Here is a 23389-nt window from a genome sequence, read left to right as displayed (position 1 = left end):
TGCACTTGAATTGGTTGTGGTTTTCTGTAATGGTCTCCATCTCTCGCATAGAGCCTTCCTTGACGACAGGTAAAGAAGCAGCATTAATATTGTAAAAGCTGCTATATAATTGAAAACAGTCTACAGAGTCAACGCAATTCCCACCAAATTGCTAAGGGCATTCTCTTCACAGAAGTAGAAAAAAATCCTAAAAGACACATGAGAGCACTAAGGGTTCCTAAAACAACTTTCAGCAGAAAGAACGATGCTGGAGGTATCACAACACCTGATCCCATATTATATACAGAACCACGGTACCAACACAACACAGGCCTTGGACAAATGGGATAGCATGGAGTGCCCAGAGATAAACCCACACAGTACAGCCACCTAATTAAGAACATTTTAAAGATAACATTTTATTTATTCCTTGAAATTTTCATACATGCATACAATATATTTTGATCATATCCACATGCGACTAGCTCCCCCATCATTCCTGGGGCCTTCCAAACCATCTTTCTCTCAGCTTCAGATCCTCTTTTTTTAAAAAAAAATATTATTAATAACTCCTGGAACCCAATTAGTGCTGACCATATGTCCATGGGTGAGGAAGAGCTGTGGAGAACACATGCTGCAGGACAGACAGCGTCTTTAACAAATGGCTCAGAGAAGCTTGGTTTCCTCGTGAAGATGAGAGAGATGTGATACTCTGCCCCTGTTTGGAAGGATCAGCTGAAACACAGACCAAAGGACTTAGTGGGAGACCTGCAAATCCAGCCTGAAGCTGCTGAAGGAAAACGTAAGAAAAACCACTTCAAGATAGAGACGTAGACAAAGCCCTTCTAAACCAGGCTCCAAGAGCACTGGGAGTCATCCTGAGAGTTGACAAATGGGATTATGCGAGGTTAAGAAGCTTCTACATGGCAAACAATAACCAGGGTGAAGTGGTGGTGTACAGAATGTGAGAATATCCTTACCAATAAAGTATCAACCAAAGGAGAAAGTCAGTTATATATATGTTATATATAATATAGGCAAGTATATATAATGTATATTACATACAGCATATACACAATGTACATTATATAGCATATATTTATATATATATATTATGTAATATATTATATATTACATATTTGTATATACTATATTATATATTACATGTATATATTCATATACCCACACATACATTAAACCCCCAAAGCATCCAACCAATGTATAAGGCAATGAATTGAAAAGACACTTTTAAAAAATATTTATCTTAAACATTTATTTTAAACTTTTTGTTGATTTTTTTGTGAGTTTCATATCATGCACTCCAGTCCTGCTCATCTCCTGACCCCTAATACCTGTCCCTCTCCCTTGCTACCTCACCCCCAAAATAAACACACACACACACACACACACACACACACACACCCCAAACCAAAGCATAGAAAACATCTCATCATAGATGCTGTAGCATGTCACAGTGTGTCCCACAGTATACTCTTTGTCCACACATCTTCACTTGCAAATGTTCATTGCAACGAGTCATTGGTCTGGTTCAAGGCCTCTGGCTTCTGAGACACCATCAATGTTGTATCCTCACGGGAACTCCTTCCCAGTTATCCTGTCGTTGCCCCGTATCGTGGCGATCCTGCAGCCCTAGATCAGCAGGGCTGGTCCTTTCAGGAATCCCAACCATTTGCAGTTGATAAAGCTTTTGGGGTGGGACAACTCGGAGCCCTGGAACTGGTCCTCAGTGACAGCTGAGCTGGTCAGAATGCCAGCTCTTCTTTATCTGCACCAACAGGGTGAGGTCTCCAACCACTGCTCCACTAGGCCACCCAATGCTGCCACCCATTGCAGCTGGCAGGGTCAGCTCTCCAATTCTGCTCTCATGCCCTTGGGGTCAGTTCACCTGCACCACACCTCCAAAGCCAGCTCTACTGCACTGCCCAGTCAAGGTTCAGAGCCCACTCTCCCAAGTGCTGCAGCCTGTGAGGGGCTAGGACAGCTCTCCCACTCTCACACCCTTGGGGCTGGCTCACCTGTGCCTTTCTCAATGAGGCCAGCTCCGCTGTGTTACTTAGATGAGGTATGGGGCCTGCTTTTCTGAGTGCTACAGCCAGTGAGGGGGGCAGAGCTAGCTTGCTTGCTCATGCCCTCAGGGCTAGCTCTCCCAACTGCTGAAGGGGCTTGGGGCTGGGAGGGAGGGATATCATTACCCCAGTACCTCCTCATAGCACCACCTCATAGCAGATGCATGATGGGGCCAGATCTCCCTCTTGCTTGCCCTCGGCTGGCTTACCGACCCCACCTCCCCCCCCTGCTCTGGCCCCTGCAGAGTCAGCTCTGTTGTGCTGTCCAGGCCCAGGTGAGGTACAGGGCCTGCTCTTCTGAGTGCTGAAGCTGGTGAGGGGCAGGGCTAGCAGCTTTCTGGACTGCAGAGGTGAAGAGGGGCTGGCGCGGGGAAGGGGGCCGCTTCACCGCTGTACCCGAGACACGCCACAGCAGACATGTGACAGGGTCAGCTTTCCCACACTCACACCCTCAGGTCTAGCTCATCCACACCCTCTCCACTAGGGCCAGTTCCAGTGTGCTGCTTGGGTGAGGTGTTGGGCCAGCTTTCCCCTGTGCCAGTGAGAGATGGGGTCAGCACCGTCCAACCTTTGGATTTCCATGTGGTCCCTGGTGGCTGCTCTGACTGGTGAATGCCCTGACAGGACATGTTCTCTAGTGATAATATGAGCCAGGGTCATCGACACAGACCCCCGGGTGGTGCTTAGCCACAGACCCAGACATGGTCTCAGTGGCAGCTCGAGCTCAAACCTCCCCATGGGTCACTCACAAGAGGCTACTTCTCTGCACCGTCCACTCTCCAGGTCTATCTCTGTCTAATGCTTAAGCTGTTTCTCTCTCTCTCTCTCTCCCATCTGTCCACCACACACTAGCACACTGTCATGGCTCCTGCTGCTGCAGCCTGCTCACGTGGCTGGCAGAGCCCTGAGTGACATCCTCCCTCTGCGCTGGATGGTGTGAGAGCAAGCCAGTGTCTATGGACCACCAGTGCCATGGGGTGTTGGGCAGGTCTGTGGGCATCTTTTCCCTCTCTCACTGTGTGGCATGGAGGACCCCAGGTCTCTGCTGCCATTCTCCTCCTGCATTGTACTGACTGGATTTGATTTGATTTGATTTGATTTATATGTGTCCTAGGCTTAAAACAGCTTTGGTCACCAAGCCAGGCACCAAGCTAGGATGAACAAAGGACTGCCATCTGTTCTGCCCCTGACTGGTAGAAGATCAACACCACCGACAAAGGGCCTCTTTGACCATTTAGCTTAAGTTGAGTAGCTTAAGTTCATTTAGCTTAAGCTCTGGGATGTGATAGTAATGTTCCTTTTGTTGTTATCTGTTACTGCTTTATCAAGTCCTTGGAGAGTCACATGTTTCTTTTTGATTGTCCCCTTCTGGTGTTATGAATAAGAGAGCCATGTATCTGCTGAGCAGGATTCTGCTTGCTGCAACTGTCCCGTGTTATCCCTTCTAACCTACGCTCCCTTAGTCCTGCCTATACCCCTTGCAGAACACGAGTCCAGAAGGTAGCATGCCCTTTTACAAATGCAAACCAAACGAGTACTTTAAAAAAAAATTTTTTTTTTATTTATTTTACGTACACTGTAGCTATCTTCAGACACACCAGAAGAGGGCGTTAGATTCCATTACAGATGGTTGTGAGCCACCATGTGGTTGCTCGGAATTGAACTCAGGACCTCTAGAAGAGCAGTCAGTGCTCTTAACCACTGAGCCATCTCTCCAGCCCCCCAAACTAGCACTTTTATAGGAGACTACTATGGCACTCTTTTATTCTGCTATAACTAGAATATCTGTGATGCTATTTGGAGCTTAGACAATGACATTTATAGAAAACAGTGTGCCCGTAATTATTTGGCCCCTACTCTGATTCAAGATTCAAGTTTATGTGTTCATTGCATTCATGGCTGCAGTAGATGCAACGATGAAATATGAGTGCCTGGGCAGTGCCGCGCCACAGCATGCTGTAGGTAGTTGTACATGACTGAGTGTTTTCCTTGTGTGTGAGCATCCCAGCCATCACCAGTGGCAGTACTAACATAACTTGTATCTATACCTGGCTTTACTCTTGAAACCAGGAAGGTCTGGGAGAATTTTCTACGATGATAACAATGTCTTCTCTCTTTGTCCAAATCACAGCCCGTGGCCAGTATGGTTGTGAAGACTTTGAAGGTGACCAGTGTGAGTGAAGAATTGCATTTTAAATTTTGTCTAATTTTAATTTAAATAGCTACACAGCACTGGTGGCTGCTGCATCGGATAGTGCAGGCTGAGCTGGTGCTGATGGGTGAGATTTGTAAAGAGTATCCATCTGAGAGAGGAGGGAAGTGAATCTTGTTGACAATCTTAGTAGAGCGACAATATGCAAATATCCACCTAGATCAGGCCTAGGAAGTCAGCCACAGGCTGTGATGTCTTTATCTTGATTCCCATCGTCTTTAGCCATGTTTTTTCTATTATCTATGCCTATTTGTTTACATATTAAATAAAGCTTTTTCCACACTCCACAAACTAGTTCTGTAATTGCAACACCACAGACAATACTTCTTGGTACTTTGCAGACATTTGCTGAAATTTGCTTTCCTCCTTTTGGAGGGCTCTGTTTATACATGACATTCTCAAACAGCCTATAGTTCTGTAGGACAAAGTATAAATGTATATTATTAAAAACATTCATTCTTGCTTTTGGAAACAAAATTAATCTTTTGACTAGTGCATGATTTAAACGGCAGGCAGAAAGCATCAGCAAGGGGAATATTTATATAACCATGCAAAGGAAAGAGTTCAAATATTTCACATGAGACCATCTCTCTCATAAATTACCTGTGACAAGCAATGCCTGCTGGATTAACATGTAATCACTTAATAGTTGGTCAACATTTGAGAGTGTCTGCCACACTGAAACCTTCTAGAGTAGCTCACCCAGTTCTCTATGGGTTAAGTCAACAGGCCTCAGGTTTGCAGGACCAGGCTTTGTGTCACAGGGACCATGACAATTTCTGAAGACCCCATTAGCTGTCAGAATCTAGAAGAGGTTCTATGCAAAGAGTGAGCACAGGCTGGACCCATGCCTCCTGCACATAAGTAGCAAATGGACCGCCTGGTTTTGATGAGGAGTCCCCAACAACAGGAATGGGGTCTGTCCCTAAATCTGTTGCCTGCCTGCCTGTGGATCCCAGGACCCTGTTTCCCTAACTGGGTCACACCTTGTCTGGCCTCAGTAGGAGAGGGTGCACCTAGTCCTGTAGCTTCTTGATGTGCTGGTGTGTGTGTGTGTGTGTGTGTGTGTGTGTGTGTGTGTGTGTGTGGTGTTACCCGGAAGGGGGCTTCCCCTTCTCTGAGGGAGGAAATGGGTGTGTAGGGAGGATCCTTATGAGGTGGTACTGGGAGTAGGAGGGAGCTGGGAGGGATGCAAAGTGAATAAATGAATAAATTAAGAAATAAAAAGGAATTTGGAAGAGGTGTGGTAGGAGGAGTACAGAGGTGTTACTAAGTATCCTGTAATGCAAAGACCAGCTTCGTGGAGTGATAAGGAAATATGTCAACCCAAAATAAGCCGTGCTGGCACAGAGCTATAATCCTAGCACTTGGGATGTGGAAGTAGAGGATCAGGAGTTAAAGGTCATCTTTGGCTACTTAGAGAGTTGAAACCAGCCTGGGAAAATGTGAGACTCTGTCACCTGAAGGTGGGAAGCCCTGCTGTGAGCCCTTGGTATTCAAATGTGGTCCCTGGGGACTGATAAGATCCACAGGTTCTCAGCATCCATCTCAACATTACTGAATCAAAGCCTATATATACTTCAGTAAGATACCTTAGTGATCTGTATGTGCTCCGTAGCTTGGGAAACCCTGGCGTCTTAGTGACTTCTGTGTTAATATACTATAACACCCAGACTAAGAAGTGTAGTGGGTTAGATGGGAGCTGTTCCCCCACAGACTCATGCCTCTGGATGTTTGTTCTGGAGCTGAAGATACCGGTTGGGGAGGCTATGGAAGCTTTGAGGTATGGGGTCAACCTGACAGGAGTGGGTCTTTAGAAATTGACAGAACTACTCTGCCTCGCCTTCCCTACCAGGGTAGCCTAAAATCCTTCTGCATCCCTGAAGGAAAATAAACCCCCATCTCTTGACTTGTTTCTGTAGGTGTTTTGGTCCCATCAGAAAGAATAGTAATGCATTAGTTATTTTTTGTTGTAAAAAAATACTCAAGAGAAGCAATTGAAGAGAGGATTGATGCTTTATAGTCAACCAGCAGCTTTAAGCAACTTGTCACATTACAACTTCAGTCAGGATGCAGAGTAATGGATGCTACTCATCAGCTCTTTTTTAAAAAATTGTTGTCCCTGGATCCAAGTCCACGAGATGCTGTTGGCCGTATGTGGAGTGGATCTTCTAACCTCAATTAACTCAATGCAGAAGGTCCATCACAATACTTGCCAAGAGGTTTGTCTCCTAGGTGACTCAAAGTCCTATCAAGTTGACAGTCAATATTAGCCATCAAGTAACTAATATAGACAATTGGTACTCAGACAAGTGGAGTCAATTCTGTGGTAAACTTGGCCTTGCTGTTCCTAGGCCTTTAGAACTTGTTTTCAGGAGGAATGTTTGGAAGAGTTAAGAGCTATGAGATGGAGAAGCCTTAGGGATCGCTCTCTCAACAGAGGTTCATGGCTGATTCTGCTGGGTTCTGAAGATCAGAACTAGGTAGGTAGATGATCAGAAAGGGAAATGACCGTGTGCAGAAGATGCCAGTGCCTGAGTGGCCTGCCTTCAAGGAACCTGCTCTCTGATGAATTTAGCCCATTATCCCTTCATGAGTGTGGAACCCCCAATAAGCTAATTACCATCTTTCAGGCCCCATGTATTAAAGGCCCCTTCACAATGAGAAGCAAACACCCACCACACAACCTTTGGAGAACAAACAACATCCACACCATAGCCGCTTGTCTTAGATCATGAACCCTGCACTCTACTCACAGCGGGTTGCTTTAGGGGAAGTCCATGGGAAAGCTGGAAAACAATTCAGGATCAAATGCCATCAAATGTCCGACACTGGCACTATTGATTAAGGAAAACAGACAAAAGGAAAAGGCTACCTGCTTCTCTTTGTTCTCAAAGAGACCCATAGCACAGATACAGACCTTATTTGTCAACTGTGGGAGTGTGGGAATCGAATCAGAGGCATCCTCAGATGAGCAAGAAATCTGGGCAGCAAACGCCCAGAGCAGAGGCAAACTGGTGGTACCAGAGAATACAGGAGAAGATAACAGCAGTGGGCAGAACAGAGACCAAGGAGCCTGCAGCCAAGGGAGGCACTCTCAGCCAACCCACTGGAGAGATGTTTTTGAACCAATTTCTTTCTTTCTGTAAGATCATTTCTTTGCCTATTCCTGTGTTTTATTTTTTCCTTGTCACCCATCCCTAGAGGTAGCCTGCTTCTTAGGAGTCTGAGAAAGAGGTAAACACAAAGTATTAAAAAAATGGAGAATATTTTTAAAAAGCAATAGTTGATAATTCAAAAACTATACTATGATCAAACCATTAGACAAGGTAGGCTTTCTATGTAAAGAGTAACAAGGAAACTATTGAGAATGGCACAAGATGGATTAATAACAGTCAACAATCATTAATAATAACTAATAATTAATAGAGAACTACTATGTTCCCGGTGGGAAGTCTTTTTCAGCCAACTCAACTAAAATTGGCTTTTATGAGTAACACTGACTTACAAAGGAATTCAGTAAGAATTTGTGAAACTATTTAATACCAAAGAGAAACCGAACCTGGAATAAAAATGTGTGATAACAGATTAGCTATCCTAAGAATAAAATTTTGAATCTGGAAGGGCAACAAAGTATATAACAAAACTGCAATAAGCAAAGTAATGTAGATTTGAAGTTTAAATAGTTTGAAGGACAAATGGATCAAAGAAGCCACTAGAACATACCTGTGTGTGTTGTGATAGGTGGCATGTGCAGGAAGTAGCCTATGATAGTAGCAGCATATTCTTCCCAGGAAGAGCACAGCTACCTTTGATAGATACATGCACACATGTACACCCTGTATGGGTAGCTATCGCATGTGATCATGTCTATCCTGACCCATCTTTTAAAGCATCCTTGTATAAGGTACCCAGTACACTGTTTGTATCTTCAGCTACGCCTTGTGTGATTAGCAGTAAGCCGCACCTCACTCACAGAAAGTGGTCTAGCCTTGACGGGTGATTTTCTATGTCGCTCCCCCAGTCACTTTTGATGGGGAGCTCATTCCTCTCGATGTGGCCCTGATTGTCTGCTTTCTCTGGACATAGCTCTTTCTCATCATCTTCCTTTTTCCTTTCTCCTGGACTCCTAGTTCTGCTTACAGGGCCCAGAAGTATTGCATTTGAACAGATTCTAAGGGAAACAGAGCATCTATTTCCAAAAAGCTAGAGCAGACAAAACTCTAGACACGCAGTAAAGAGAGATATACTCTGGAAGCACTGGGTCGACATTCTCAACTCAGCAAGGAGTTCAGGCAAATCATCCACTCGATTTTACTTCTTCCCGGTTTTTCTAGATTCCATAGTAGAGGCAGTGCAATTCTGAACACTTTGATTGGCCAGGCTTCCACTCAAAGCCATTGATGACTGTGCACCGGAACACATCACTTTATCTGCCTAGGAGGTTTGTTCTTGCTTCAATGTTTCAGGAATATAAGATCAGGGGCACAAGGAAAAACACACTCTAGAATAAATTTCTCCCATTGAGAGTCCCACAGTCTGGTAGCTGAAAGAGCAAGAATTAGGTGACAACCAAGGAACCAGATTACAGAGAAGCTCAATTACGGCCTGCTGCTTCATCCGTATAATTTATAATTAAAACATAACTAATAGAAGGAGTCAGTCTATGCTTCTCTTTAGACCTTTGTCAGAAAATATTAGGATCACGCCATAGAATGTGACTTCTTAAGACCTGCTTAGCAATCTCAGCTTTAATTGCCACCCAGTTTATTAGCGCACGCAGTTAATTATTGTGCCTTGTACCTAGAATATTAGCTATGTGCAAAAGTCATGGAGAACGATGCAGCTTCTTGTGAAACTGAGTCAGATGGATCACCCACAGAGGGTTTCACCCTGGGAGAATGTGACAGAACCCATCTGCTTCTCCCTTTAACCAGCTTCTTTAGGATATGTCATTTCTTAATACGAATTATGGACTTCCCATGGAGGAAATGCCTCCCTGGGACCTTGTGGTGATGGTTAGGGTGGCACAGTTGTTCATCAAGTCCTGGTTTTTAGCATGCTCCATTGGGGACAAGTCATGATTTCTCATTATAGTTCTGGGGGAAACCCACAGGTGATGGCATAGAATACAGCAGAAGGTTTGTGAATTAAGAAACAAATAAGTTTTGGACCAGCAGAATGGCTCAGTAGATAAAGGTATTTGTTCCTATGTCTGAAGACCCGGCTTTTATCCCAGGAACCCATAAGGTACAAGGAGACAATCACGTGAATGCTGTGCTACACACACACACACACACACACACACACACACACACCCCACAAACACACACATGCATACATGTATACTCACTAAATAAATAAATGTGTACACTCACTGAATAAATAAAAAAATGTAGTAACATTTAAAAGAGAAGCCATGTTTTTTGTTGTCAATTGTGCATTGGCTATGGGCCTTTCTTCCAGCTGCCTCATTCATTAAGCTTTGGTTTCTTCCTCTGTTAAGCAAGGCTTTGGTAGTCTGGGCTGGCTTGCATGGCTGCCCATGACTGATACGCATGAAGAAGACAGAGGGACAGGCACTGCAGAAATAGAGTGAAACCTATGTGCCTGCAGTTTCTACACCTAGAATTTCAGGAAGCTATGAATCAAAACCATCTAGAGAATAATTGCTATTTCATCTAACACAGGCAGATTTTTTCTTGGAATTATTCCCCGAAGGATACATTAAAAATGTTATATAGCATTTACTATGCATTAGGTGTTATAAGTAATCCAGAGATGATTTTTAAGAAAAGATATATTTATACAGGAGCGTGTGATAGATTACAGGCAAATATTATACAATTATAAATAAGGGGTTGGAATCTCTATAGATTTTGGTATCTGTGGAGAACCCTAAGACCAATTGCCTGTGGTCCCAAAGGGACAGTTATGCTTCTGTCCTGACAGTACCTACTGCTTACAGCCTCTCTGACACCACACCTTGGGCAGAGCCCTGCTCTGGCTGCAGGTGCCTTACCTGGACCTCCTATCACATTCAGCAAAGGTTTAACGGAAACAGAGAAGGTTGCGGCTCACATCCCATTTCTTTAAGGAGGTTAGTGATTGGCCTTTCAGATGAGGCCAGTGCCCTATGGAGGAGGCTTTCTTGGCATTCTATATTTCTCCCTGAACACATCAGCTTCTTGGAGGTGGGAATCAGAATGGTTTGTTCCCAGCTGCGTATGCAGCTCTTAGTGGGTTTCTGGTTGTATTGATGAGTTGGAGAGTGCTGGAGAAATAACACCTGAGTTTGCAAAAAGATAAAGGGAAATTTTTACAGAGTCTGAGCTGAGACTTGAAGGGAAGATAAAGCGATTCATGTGAGGCCCTTAAGGACCCAAGGGTATAGGGGGAGCTGTAGGGGAGGAACTGGGCTTTCAAGTCAGATACTCCTCCTAATTATGGGAGTTGGGAAGGTTATACACTGAAGGGTTACAGTGAGATTAGAAATATTAAGTGCAGAATGCCCGGCACTATACTTTACAGATGACAACCATTACTGCTTTGTTTCAGCCTGAGTACTGCAGAGAGCTGTGAGACTTCACACACAGCCTTTCAACTCTCTGAGTGCTGTCATCAGAATCCGTGCCATTATTTACATCTCTACCACACTAAACTGTAAGACTTGCATTTCTTGTCATTAATAATAATTTTGTCATTACTTATTGTAATGGTCAACACTTGGGACCCGCATTGAGTCTGAATTATTTCCCCAAGAACTGGGCATCCATTCTTTTCCTTTGAGAGTTAAACTGTAAAATATGCAAAGTCACCAAAAATAAATGGAATGGTTCTCGGGCTAGCACCATTTGAATGTAACTTGGTGACTATATTAACATATTTAAAGAGATACTGTCAATCAAAGGATGGAAGGACTGAAAAACACAGAGGTGTCACAGAGGTGAATGGAGATCCACATGACCAGTTGAGGGGAGGACGGGAAAGAGCAGATTGTCAGACAGAGGGGATGCATTTTGGCTTCCAAAGATAAGCCAGTCTCCAGGGTACAGAGAGGCATTGAAGATGTTAGCCATCTTTTCTCTGCTCTCTGATGCATCTGATGCCTTCTTAAAGGTACTGCCCAACCTCAAGCCCTAGATGAGGCAGGTCTCTGAAGAGAGTGTCCTTGGCTCCCAGTCCTTGACCTTGACCATAACTGATGGCACAGCAGAACCTGGTTTATGGTGGTCTCCATGTTCTAACTATTTAAATTAGGTGCTAGGAGACTGGGTCAGCTGGCTGTAAGGAGAAACAGGCTGGAAAGCTGGAGCATCACTGTAACAGAAAGCTGCTATCCGGGGGTGGGAGGTGGTCATATTGACGCCATGTACCAATGAGGAACTGTCGTAACAAGAGAAGAATAAAGGCAATATGCAGAGAGAGAGACAGAGAGAGAGAGAGACAGAGAGAGAGAGAGACAGAGAGAGACAGAGACAGAGAGAGACAGACAGACAGAGACAGAGAGAGACAGAGACAGAGAGATGTATGTATTCCATAAGTCTTGCCATGCTTCTAAATAGCCTTCCCACTTTACTCAAGTGCAATGTACACACACAAGCAATTCATCCCATAAGATGGGCTTTTAATTGATAGGTTTGGCTTTCTCAGTTTTCTTTGATGGGGACATCCACTGTGAGTAAGATGCATGGATCAAGCTGTCTCAGGCTGGAATTTGAGTCGAGGTCTACATCTATGATTCATGGCCTGTCAATATGACAGGGAAAGCAGTATCTTGTTGTGTAATGATTCAGTTTCACCATTGGATATTTTAGCTTTCTATTGCTATAGTAACAAATTACCATAGGTTCAGTGGCATAGAACATTGTAGCTTTATTAGCTTGCAATTCTGGAGGTTGGAAATCTGACATGGGTCTCAATGAGATAACACTAAGATGCTGGCAGAGTAAATGCTTTCTGGTGGCTCTAGAAAAGAATCCACCTTAAAATTTACTTGTTTCGCTTTCTAGAGACACCCAGCAATCCCAGACTTGTGGCTTCTTCCATTTACCCAAATGGAAGACCAATCTCTGATGAGCTGGTTAGCAACCCTAGTTTTCCTTTCCTAGTGTCACTTATAAACACACATGTCCCAGTGAGTGACACATGAGCAGCCTTGGGGCCAGACATTATTCCTGGGGAGAGTGTGGGAAAGGAAAAAATGTTAACATACAGATTTCTTTAAAAAAGACCCTCTGGTTTAGGAAAACTTGGTGCTTAGTAAACTTGAAACTTTTCCTCTTCTGATTGGCATATGAAGGATCCATATGTTGGTGAAGATTATTGATCTCCTATCCCTCAGGCCTGGGTTTTTAACTTACTGTAATTTAGGATTACCCATTTCATTTCTTTGAGCCTCGGGTTCTTTCTCCATAAAATGCAGGGCGTAGTAACATTTTTGAAGGATTAAATTAAATTAAAAATGCATTTTCAAAAAAAAAAACCAGGATAAATGCATTTTTTCTATTTTTTCTTTCCTGGATATTTCTTTCCCAATCCTGGGAGTTTGGACTACTGAATGGGAGATACACAGAACACTTCTCAGCGAGGGGGCGTGTCTCTCTGTGTGAGGGGCGGAAGTGATGTGCTTCCAGGAACAGGAAGTCAGTGTTATCCCACTGTGGAGGTTGCAGTCTTCTGCCTCTTTTGCCCATATTTTGTTTTCATTTTTAATCTGTGGGAATGGAAGCCCCCCTAAGGGCTTCCTCTGCTCTTTCTTTTCTTGCAGCAGAAAAATGACAAGGCTCAGGAAGCCAAGAACACAATGTTCCCCTGGGCCTCCATGCAGGAGCTGCCAGGACAGTGATTTGGGGGTTTGTGTGAGTGATGGGAGGAATGAGCAAAACCTCAGTGGATTCCAGGCTGCCTGTGGCCTGGAGCAAACTGTGTCCCTGTCCCTTGAACAGCTTCGTATTTCCTTAAAGGATCCATGCCCTGTAACTGTGAGTGAATTCTCTGCGTGCTGTAATCATTGGCACAGCCTATGGTTGTGGAGGGAAACGTTTTTTTTCCTTTCTTTTATGTTTGAAGGAACTTGGCAGCCTTCACCTTCCTGGTTTTAGTGTCCAGGATGGAACTATTTGGAAAGAGCTGTGAAGCTGGCTTGTGGCAGAGAGACTGTTGGACTTCAGCAGTGACATAATGGCAATGCAATGAGGCTGAGTAGCTAAGCCTCTTTGCAACATCCCAGGTGACTGACTGCCGTTTTAGCTGAAAAAGCAGTCTGCTAATTGGGAAGTGTGGCTCCACAGCTCTCCTTTAGTTTTGGATACAGCAACTCAGACCTATTGGCAGCTCACAAAACAATCACGTACATCAGTATTTTTCTTGACTTGGTGGGTCTCCCAATCAGATAAGTTTTGAATGGAGATCCCTGCTGGCTTAGAAGGAGCAGTCACTACTATTCTGACTTCCAGTCCTCCCAACTGTATAGTGACAACAGAAGTAGGGTTGGAGCACTGACCATAGCCCTAGCACAACCCTAGGCCCGTAGGAAATGCTTGGAAGCTGATACAGTTTTTCCTTTTGAGTTCTCTGCATGCATTGGTTATCCCTGCCTTTCTCAAAATGCCTCTGTCATTCAAAAAGCCTTATATCCAAGTGTAGAAGGATTTATAAATTCATCTACAAAGAAAGCACTCTCCTTCATGCATCTTTCTTTGCTCCCAGTATATGTTTGCCTTTTCTAGATTTGGAAACAGAAGAATCAGGGTTCTCGGGAGTTAAAGCTGTAGGGTCACATGGTGGCTCATGGCAGAGTGAGCTGAAAGAGAAGATACCATTTCCAGCGGGGCAGGCCTTCACTATCTCTAGATTGGATCGCTTACTATGATTTCTATTTGATGTGCCCATCAAAGGAAGACAAAATCAACCCTGAAAGCAAAAGAAACTAGCCCTCCCAACACAAATGTTGGCAGGGTTCCCCAGCCCAGCCCATTCCTGGGAGGAGGGAACTCTAGTCAATCAGTGGGAGAGTTCTGGTGTCATGCAGGAAGGGTGGAGCCCACATAGTTTGCATGTCAATCTTCATAGAATGGAAACTTCTATCTCCCCAACCTGCCTGAATCCTAGACTTGTTAAACTTCTCTTGGTGTGAGTCTAGGCTCACTGGAAACTCTTCTGTGTGTGTATGCATGGTGTTTATATGCACACATGTGCATACAGTTGCGAATGCATGTGTTTATGCTTGTAATGAGAGGCGAAGGACAGACATTAGATTTCTTCCTATATTGCTGTTCACCTTATATTCTGAGCAAGGTCTCTGAACTTAGAGTTTGATGAAGGGTACTAAGCAGCAAGCTCCAGGGAGCTGCTGGCCTCCCCCTCTCCAGTGTGAGGGTTACGGATATGCACCTTTTACTTGGATGATAGAAATTCGTCGTACTCAGGTCTCATTGTTTGCGTGAATGAGCCATCTCCATCACCCTCACTAGAAATCTATTCTCTATGATTTATCCTCTCCTTGTTTTACTTTGAGGGAAAAATGGGCTACTGATATGGATGGCTTTTGTTGTTGTTGTTGTTGTTTTAAAGATTGATTGATTGATTGATTGTGTGTGTGTGTGTGTGTGTGTGTGTGTGTGTGTGTGTGTGTGTAGTGTGCCTTCATGCAGGTACCTACGGAAGTCAGAAGAGGGTATTGGATCCCCTGGATCTGGAATTACAGGCAGTTTTGAACCACTTGATATGGGTGAGGGGAACTGTAGTCTGGTCCTTTACAAATGTACTATGTTTTCTTAACTTGTGACCCTTCTGTCTAGACTGAGGTTTTAGGCCTCAGTCTCAACAATTCTCCACTGTGAATGGAGGCACCAACACTCCAGCTTTATACAATAGTGTTGTGTCTGGTTAGTGTATTTTCCAAGACATGTGTCCCTTTTTCGGTTGGCTATGTCCAAATATCAGACCTAAGGATTTTTCTTGAGGTTGGAGTCTTCTCTGAAGTAAGAGATACTGGCTTTGTTTATAAGACATTATGGAAGACAATCTGTTGTCCTTTTCTCATGGGATGATCCACTGGCATCTTAGCAAATAACATCTTATATTGTGATACTAGTCATACACTGCTCCCATCTTACGTGTGACAACCCACAGTAACTGTCTTACATGATGGAAAGATCTCAAGAGTTAGAACCAGACACACCTAGGCTTGGTTATATCTGTGTTGCTGTTTAGTGACATGATTTGGGGTCTATAATCTAATATTTCTAAATAACTAATTTCTCCATACATAAAGTATTTCTTAGGACTGTTTCGAGGATGAAAGTGACAAAGGCTAGGCAAATGTAGTTATGATCATATGTTTATTGGGAGGGACTCACTGATGTAGAATGGGGGATTGAGTATGAACCTTTCATTCCAACAGATATGGCCAACCCATATGCACAGTGTGAGAACCCTGAGTGGTTGTCAGAGACAACCAAGAGCATTAATCCTGCTAGTGTGTGCTTCTTAAGGAAGAGCTTCCTCTATAGTTAGGACACCAGTGACATTGGTGGTCTCTATTTTCCTTACAAGGGAAGAAAGTCTGGGTCTCACGGTTTGGTTTCATTATGCTGGGGTTGCTGGGATTAGAAAGTTTTGTCGAGCTTTCCTTTTTCTGGGCAAGACTGCATTTTGACATTTTGGATTGTAATGACAGATCATCTTAGGACACTCAGAGATGGAAACCATCAGTTTATCTGTGGAGAGGGAATAACAGGAATGGATTCCCTAGGGCAGGATGAAATTCCCTTTTGTTGTTGTTTTGAGACAGTTTCTCTGTGTAGCCCTGACTGTCCTGGAATGCACTCTGTAGGCCAGGCTGACCTCAAACTCACAGAAACAGCTCTGCCTCTACCTCCTGAGTGCTGGGATTAAAAGTGTGGGCCACCACATCCAACTTCAGGAGAAAACTTGATCTCAGACATTGTTACTTTGGCATCATGGAAGCCGTTACATTTGTATCATGTTGTATCTTTTAGCTATGCTGAGTTCACTTTATGCTGTGACAATGAATCTTCATTTTCAATTTGGCTGGAATCACCCAGAAGACAAACTTCTGAGTACATCTTTGAGGGCACTTTCAGAAGTAAGAAGAGAAGTTCATCACTGAACATGGGTGGCACCATCCCAGGGACTGGAGTCCCAGACTGAATAAAAAGGGAAAAGGAGACAAGCTGAGTATCAGCAGTCACCCCTCTCCTTCCTGACAGCAGCATAGTGTAATTAACAGCTTCATAATCCTGCCATCACAGCTGCCCACCAAGATGGCGTGTACCCTCAAACCATGAGCCATGACAAGTCTGTCTTTCTACTTTCCTTTCCTTTCCTTTCCTTTCCTTTCCTTTCCTTTCCTTTCCTTTCCTTTCCTTTCCTTTCCTTTCCTTTCCTTTCCTTCCTTCCTTTCCTTTCTCTCTCTCTCTTTCCCTCCCTCCCTCCCTCCCTCTCTCTCTCTCCCTTTCTTTCTTTCTTTCTTTCTTTCTTTCTTTCTTTCTTTCTTTCTTTCTTTCTTCCTTCCTTCCTTCCTTCCTTCCTTCCTTCCTTTGACATGCAACAATTTCTTTTATTAGACACATGATTGTAAATGATCTCCTCAATTTCTTCATACACAAGCAAAACTATGTGTGACGTTTAATATACCAGAGCTTGCCAATCCAACCCAAAGAAAGAAAAATTACCCACAACATGCTTAACTAGGTCAGTTCACCTGCTGAACCCCAAGAACATGAAGATGCATGTAATAGTCTGATTGTCCGCATCTGCACCTTCGCAACCACCTGACAACCATAATTCAGGCCCAGATCTGCAGCACATTTCTTGCCAACAATTATTAGACATCTTAGAAGACTTTATCATCTTCCGCTACAGAAATCTGGACTATATTCTTGGGTATCGCCAGGAAATGTTTTGGTGCTTGAGGGGAAATGTCATGAAAAGCAAGACACTGGCTGTCCTTGAAGATCTTGATGAGGATTTCTTTGTGGAAGATCATGTAGCTACTGTGCTGGCCATTTAAGCCTTGGCGATCTTGGCAGCCATTGTGGCTACTCACAACCCTCAATTTATTTTTGTTGGAAGTTTTTGTTATAGAATCAAAGAAAACAGCTTACTGTGTATGCCAATTATATCTCAATAAAACTATAAAAACCTTATATTTCTGGACATAGTTCACATCTTTGGATCCCAGCACTGGGGAGGCTGAGGTACAAATATCTTGAGTTCAAAAGCAGATTGGGATACTTAGTGAGACTCTGTCAAAAACTAAAATATCAAAACCAAACCAAACCAAACCAAACCAAACCAAACCAAACCAAACCAAACCAAAAAACCCAAATAAATATAAACACAGACGGAAACAGAAAAAAGAAAGACAGGAAATAACAAGAAGAAAGAAATTCTACCACATTACATGTCCACACAGGGTATTTTTCTAGAATGTTCATGGCTGAGAGAATTGTTTAGGCTTCCATGCAGAACACAATGATGGACTCCTGGCCCCTCTTTCAGTGGAAATGCAATTTGCTCTTAAGACAGTGGTGTAGACTCAGCCTCCTGCCTTCTGACTCTTTAGGAAAGACAGCCTACCTCGTGTCCAGTCAGGACGCGCATGCCGGGAGCCTCCGATGGTTTTCCTGAAGGCCTCTCCTTTCTGTGCTGAGGTGGTGACACAGAGCAGCACCTTCTCCACCTCACTCAAGTGCGCAAAGCCAACCACACTAATCCCCTGAGGGCTTCAAGCCCCTTCATTTCCCCCTCCTCCACCTCCAGTTAGTGTCAACTGTGGCCTAACACAAGCAAAAAAGACGTGGAGCTATGCCCCAGAGCCTCTAAGGGGGTCTACACAGCAGCATTTCCCCCCTCAACTCAGGTCTCAACTGAAACTCTGAAGTGGGAAAGCTACATTTCAATGATCTGGGTTCCTCTTCTCTTCAACTCATGGAGATAAATTTCTCCCCAGTCTAGATTCAAATCAAATTTATCCAAGAAATAGGCAAGCAGGCTCTATGTGTACTGAACTCTGCACAACTCCAGGGCAGTCTGTGCCACTCCCACATTAGACACCCAGTGCAGCTCTTGGTTGCAGTGACCACAGATCTGGATTCCCCCATCCCATTCCTGCCAAAGGAAAGACCTACAAGCACCATAAATATTTGTTGAAACTTCACATACACCATCCATGGCACCGAGAACAGATGCCACAGGGCGGACCATGACATCTTCTGCATTATCCAATCTAGCGTCTAGGGACTAGATGATTGAATGGCAGGCTGGAGAATCTGAGGGCCATGAGCTGGAGAGCAAAGTGATGCAGTTTCCTTCAGAGATATCATTTGAGAAGAGGCAAGATGGGTAGTGTGGGGGCTGATTTGCCATCTCCTATGCCAGGCATCATTTAAGTCTGTTCACCAGGGTCAAGTGTGAGCACCTTAAATGGAGTCTTCTCTTGTCCTTATTATAAGTTAGATGGAGGAGTAAACCTCATCTGGCTGTGGCTATGGCTGCCTATACCAACAAAACCCCTACAGTCTCCTTTTGACCCCCTAAAAGGAAATACACCCTCCCCACACACAAATTCACCTCCAAGGCCAAACAAGCTCTTTGCAGGAATAAACGAGTTGTTTCAGAGCATGTCCTTGGCCCAATACACACCAGACAAACCTGTCCATGCCCGCATATTTAGCCCTTCCTCCACCTTCATGAGGCTCCATATTAGCCTTAGGGAGTTTTGGAATGGCTTCACACTGTTATTGGTGGTGCTCTCAGACTCCTAACAGAGGGTTGATGCCTTGGTCTCTGTAATAAAGCTAGGAAGAGACTGAGCCTTACAAACACTGGGCCAAGAACCAGACATCCTCATGACCCCTTCTCTCTCTTAGATGTCCAGTGGTTTTTTAAAAATCACTCCTGATTTGCCATAAGTCTAATGGGGTTCTCTGGGGCAAATCAATAACCATTATCCCAATGAGAAATGGGCCTCTGGTTTGCCACTCTTGACATGTCTGTGGTCCCTACCTCTTTTCATGAAAACCAGTTCTTGAGGCCCCTCCCATCTTCTCTGTTGGGGGAAAACAAGGTGGCTGCAGTCATACTTTTCTACTCTGGAGATCAAACCTCAACTATTCATTTCTAGGAGCTCCCTGACTTCTTTCTAAGTCAGGGGACTCTATGCTGTCTACATGGCCCTTAAGGAGGAAGATGGTCCTTTCATCTTATTTTCTGACAGCATGTATCTTGTTAACCTACTCCCCTGACTTCCCAGATCCTTTGTTCAGTTAGAGGAAAATCCCCTTTCCACTTTGCTCACAAGAGTTTCCAATTTGATTCAAGGGAGGACTGACTGCTCTGCTTTTTGTCCAACATGTTCGAGCCTATACCCCCGTATCTAGCCCTACACCAAAGGGAAACTGTTTGGATGACCAAGTTGCATCAATAGGAATCTTTATAGTCACTCTTGAGCAACAAAGAATTTTCACTTGTGGACCCATATCATCCTTAAAGGATTACAATCCTGATTCTACCATATTCCATCCAATCAACTAGACTGTGTCATAAAAACTTGCAATTCATGTGCCTTGCTAATTTCCACCCCTGTAATATAAGAAACGGGAGTTAACTTTGAGGCCTCGAGGTCAATGTCCTGTGACAGATGAATGTCACCCACATACGCCAACTTGTGCAACAAAAATATGTTTTTGTTACAATAGACACTTACTCTCACTTCATATGGGCCACTGCCTAAATGGGAGAAAGCTCTTTATGGGTCTGCCACACAAGTCAAGACTGATAACAGCCCCTCCTTCACCGACATTCACTTAAAATCTTCTGTTCTACATGGGAGGTTACTCGCTGTATGTGGATTCTTTATAATCTCTAAGGACAAGGTATAATTGGAAGGACAAATCAAACACTCAAAACCCAGCTAAAGAGGGAAGATAGAACCTCTTACATCCCTAGTGTTTAGTGTTCAGTTGGCAATAGCCCCTAACAACACTAAACATTTTTAATACACACACACACACACACACACACACACACACACACACACACACACACACACAAATATTCCCTTGTTGTTGTTCATTGGCATATGCCACAATTGACCCCTCTTGTTGGTGAGATGATGAAATCTCCTAGATGGCATCTGGAAGGGACCTGACTCCCTTTTTGAGACTGGAAGGGGTTTTTGTTTGTGTATTCCCACAGGATCAGCCTCAGCCTATCTGGATATCAGCACAAAATATCCAACATCTCTCTGCCCACCAAGAAGATGGCCTGCATAACGCTAATGGGAAAGGGATGAAGGAGACCTGGAAGGAGACATCTGTGACCAAGAACAAGATCACCCAGTAGAACAGTCATGATCTGGTGACAACTGCACCGTGCATGCACCCTGCTCAAGCCCCTCTATCTGCTATTTTAATGTCAGTCTTTGTTATATTGCAGGTCCGTCCCACCACTGATCACCACCCTACTTCTTTCCCCAACACCCACAACTGGCAGTATTTTTTCTCTTTGGAAAACGTATGATGGCAAGAACCATGAGATCAGGCCCCAGCCAAATGTGCTAAAGCTCTATTTCAATTTCTGTAAATTCTAACTCCAACTCTGTGACCCCCCCAACCTCTTTCTCTGCTTCCCTATCAACAAAAGTGTCTGAAACGAGAAGCCGGCTGCCTCACACAGCATGATCATTACAGTGGCTGCCATTACTGATTCTGAAAAGTTGAAGTCAGCTCTCCCTGAAATAGCCTATTTCAAAACCTAAATAGCTGTCCCACCATTGTTATAGATGACCTCTGGCATGATGGATGTAGAATGGGAATCATGGGAAAACTATATCCCCTGTTATTCATATTTCTCAACAGCTGATGCAGGCATCCCCCTATGCTAACTGATAAAAATATTCTTGACCAGGAAACACAACAGAGAAAAAAATGCTCAATCTACCCTATCCTGGCTACAATATGTTGAGTATGTCGCTGCCCGTCACATCCAACCCCAATGCCTCCCTATGTTTCTTTTGTGCCTTCATTTTGCATCCCCTTTTAGCCACGGTACCTGCTAACACTACTGTAATTGACCCCCTCCTCAAACCTAAGCTCTCCCTTTAATCAACTCGTAAAGAAAGTCTCCTTATTTGAAGGCCCCCTACCTCTATGCCTTTTGGGGACCATGGGGACATCCCATGCCCCCTGTGTGATTAATAGCACTGTTATCAGCTTCAGATGTGTCAACCTTCCTCCATTCCTTTGGTGCTATAAGCCAGAGGGACTATAAGCCCCTGCACCAACTGAACCATTAAAGATTTTTGCATTCATGTTATAATTATTCCTCAGATGTATCTATATGAAGAAGATGAGGTGGCTCTTTTATTCCACAAGACAAAAAAGGGAAAAGTTCACACTTCTGGTGAAACTGGGACTCACCCTCTCACTGGGAGCAGGAAGGGCATTGGTGCAGATACACCACCTAGCTGGGGACTCCAAAGACAGGCTGGATCAAGCCATGACTGCCACCACAGATAGCCTGGATGCCCTCCAATGACAAACCACCACCTTTGCTGGAGTGGTACTACAAAACAGAAGGCCTCTGGACCTTATAACAGCAGAACAGCAGGGAACTTGTGCCATCCTGGGGGAGGAATGTTGTTTCTATGGAAATATATTTGGATTGGTTGAACAAAATATTAAGACCCTTTGCAACCTCCACAGGGATTTGAGGTCCCAATATACATTCGTTGACCCTGACCTTTTGGTACTCCAACCCCCTCATTGCCTGGTTTTAGTCTCCATCCCAGCCATCAGAGCCCCCCTCTTCATACCCTATGCCTTAAACAGTTTTTCAATAAACAAGTTACTAACATAGTCAAAGTCATTGTTAACCAAGTTCTGGCACAATATTAAGCTATTCTCACGCTGACACATGTGTCATACGACAATGATGCAGCACTAATATAAAAAAAACAAAGGAGGAGATGTGGATTCTCAAGCCAGATGAGGGACAGTAGAATGCTGCCCTTACCTGGAACATGGCAGGAGTGAGGTCACTCCCTACCCAAGTCAGGTTTGGACCTATTCAACCCCATAGAGACAAAGGCTACATCATGATAGAGCAGGTAGTCTTCTGTTTCCCCACCAGAAACCTAGCTTCTCAGAGATCATGTGGCAGGCACATGATCTAACTGATATGCTTGGAAAGTCCCTGTTTCCTCCTGAATGATTTGTTATTTGAATGGTGTGTCACTAAGGTTTGCCTGTTTTCAATTAGGTCCTCATATGCAAATTAGGTGCATTTTCTCCCTTGTACTTTTTTCTCCCCTTCTCTCCCTGACTCGAGCTATATAAGCTAGCCTTGTCATTTCAATAAACAAGCTGTCCTCCAACACAGTCTCCTGGGTTGTACAGCTGCCAGCATGCAATGGCTGATTGGGGGAGGGGGGCGCTGGGGACCTGCAGGTACATGCAGAGTGCCAACCACGTATGAGAATGAGGTGGAACAGAGCAACTTTCAGTAGTGGAAAAAGTGTGTAAGCCTACAGAAATGAATCCAGGTCTGGCAAGGAGTCCAAAGGAGGGGTCTGAAGAACATGGTTGGTAATAAAAATCCAGTGGGTGTAGCAGATGACAGAAAGGAAGAGTGTACCTTTCACAAACCCATTCAGCCTTCAAGGCTAACGTGAGGCCCACCCACCAATGACACCAATGCAGGGACACCAAGGAGCCACCCAAACACTCACAGACATCCTCCTGCTCCATCATCCCAAGCCCTACCGCATGATCACTCTTTATAAACCTACGGTCTCTTCATTGCAAGGAAGTTTCCCACCTGCCGCTTTAAAACCAAGAACTCTTCAAAGTGCTGAAGATAGGCCGACATCAGACTCCAGCCTGCAGGACCACGGTAGCATCCATGGTCGAGATTTGGATGGCAGGAAGCTGCAGCATGTGCCCAGCAATCACCACCACTCTGACACTGTGGGGAAGTGTCTCTTTACAGCACTTGAGAGTGGGCTGCCTGAATGCCCACCTCCTCTTCAGCTTTGGAGATGCTGTACTGCAGGGTGCTACAATGTAGCTGTTTTAATATC

General features: G+C 44.2%; 1 non-coding gene across 1 annotated transcript; it reads right to left on the bottom strand.

Moving 5' to 3' along the window:
• Window positions 1-3167: 3167 nt before the first annotated feature.
• On the bottom strand, window positions 3168-3306 carry LOC115487897. Its single transcript, XR_003949925.1, has one exon. It is a non-coding gene; the product is annotated as a small nucleolar RNA SNORA48 (small nucleolar RNA).
• Between the last annotated feature and the right edge of the window lie 20083 nt (window positions 3307-23389).

The sequence above is a fragment of the Mus musculus genome, chromosome 11 (assembly GCF_000001635.26).
Source record: "Mus musculus strain C57BL/6J chromosome 11, GRCm38.p6 C57BL/6J".
NCBI lineage: Eukaryota > Metazoa > Chordata > Mammalia > Rodentia > Muridae > Mus > Mus musculus.
Note: the sequence above shows the minus strand (reverse complement) of the source record. Positions and strands in the feature narration are given on the sequence as shown.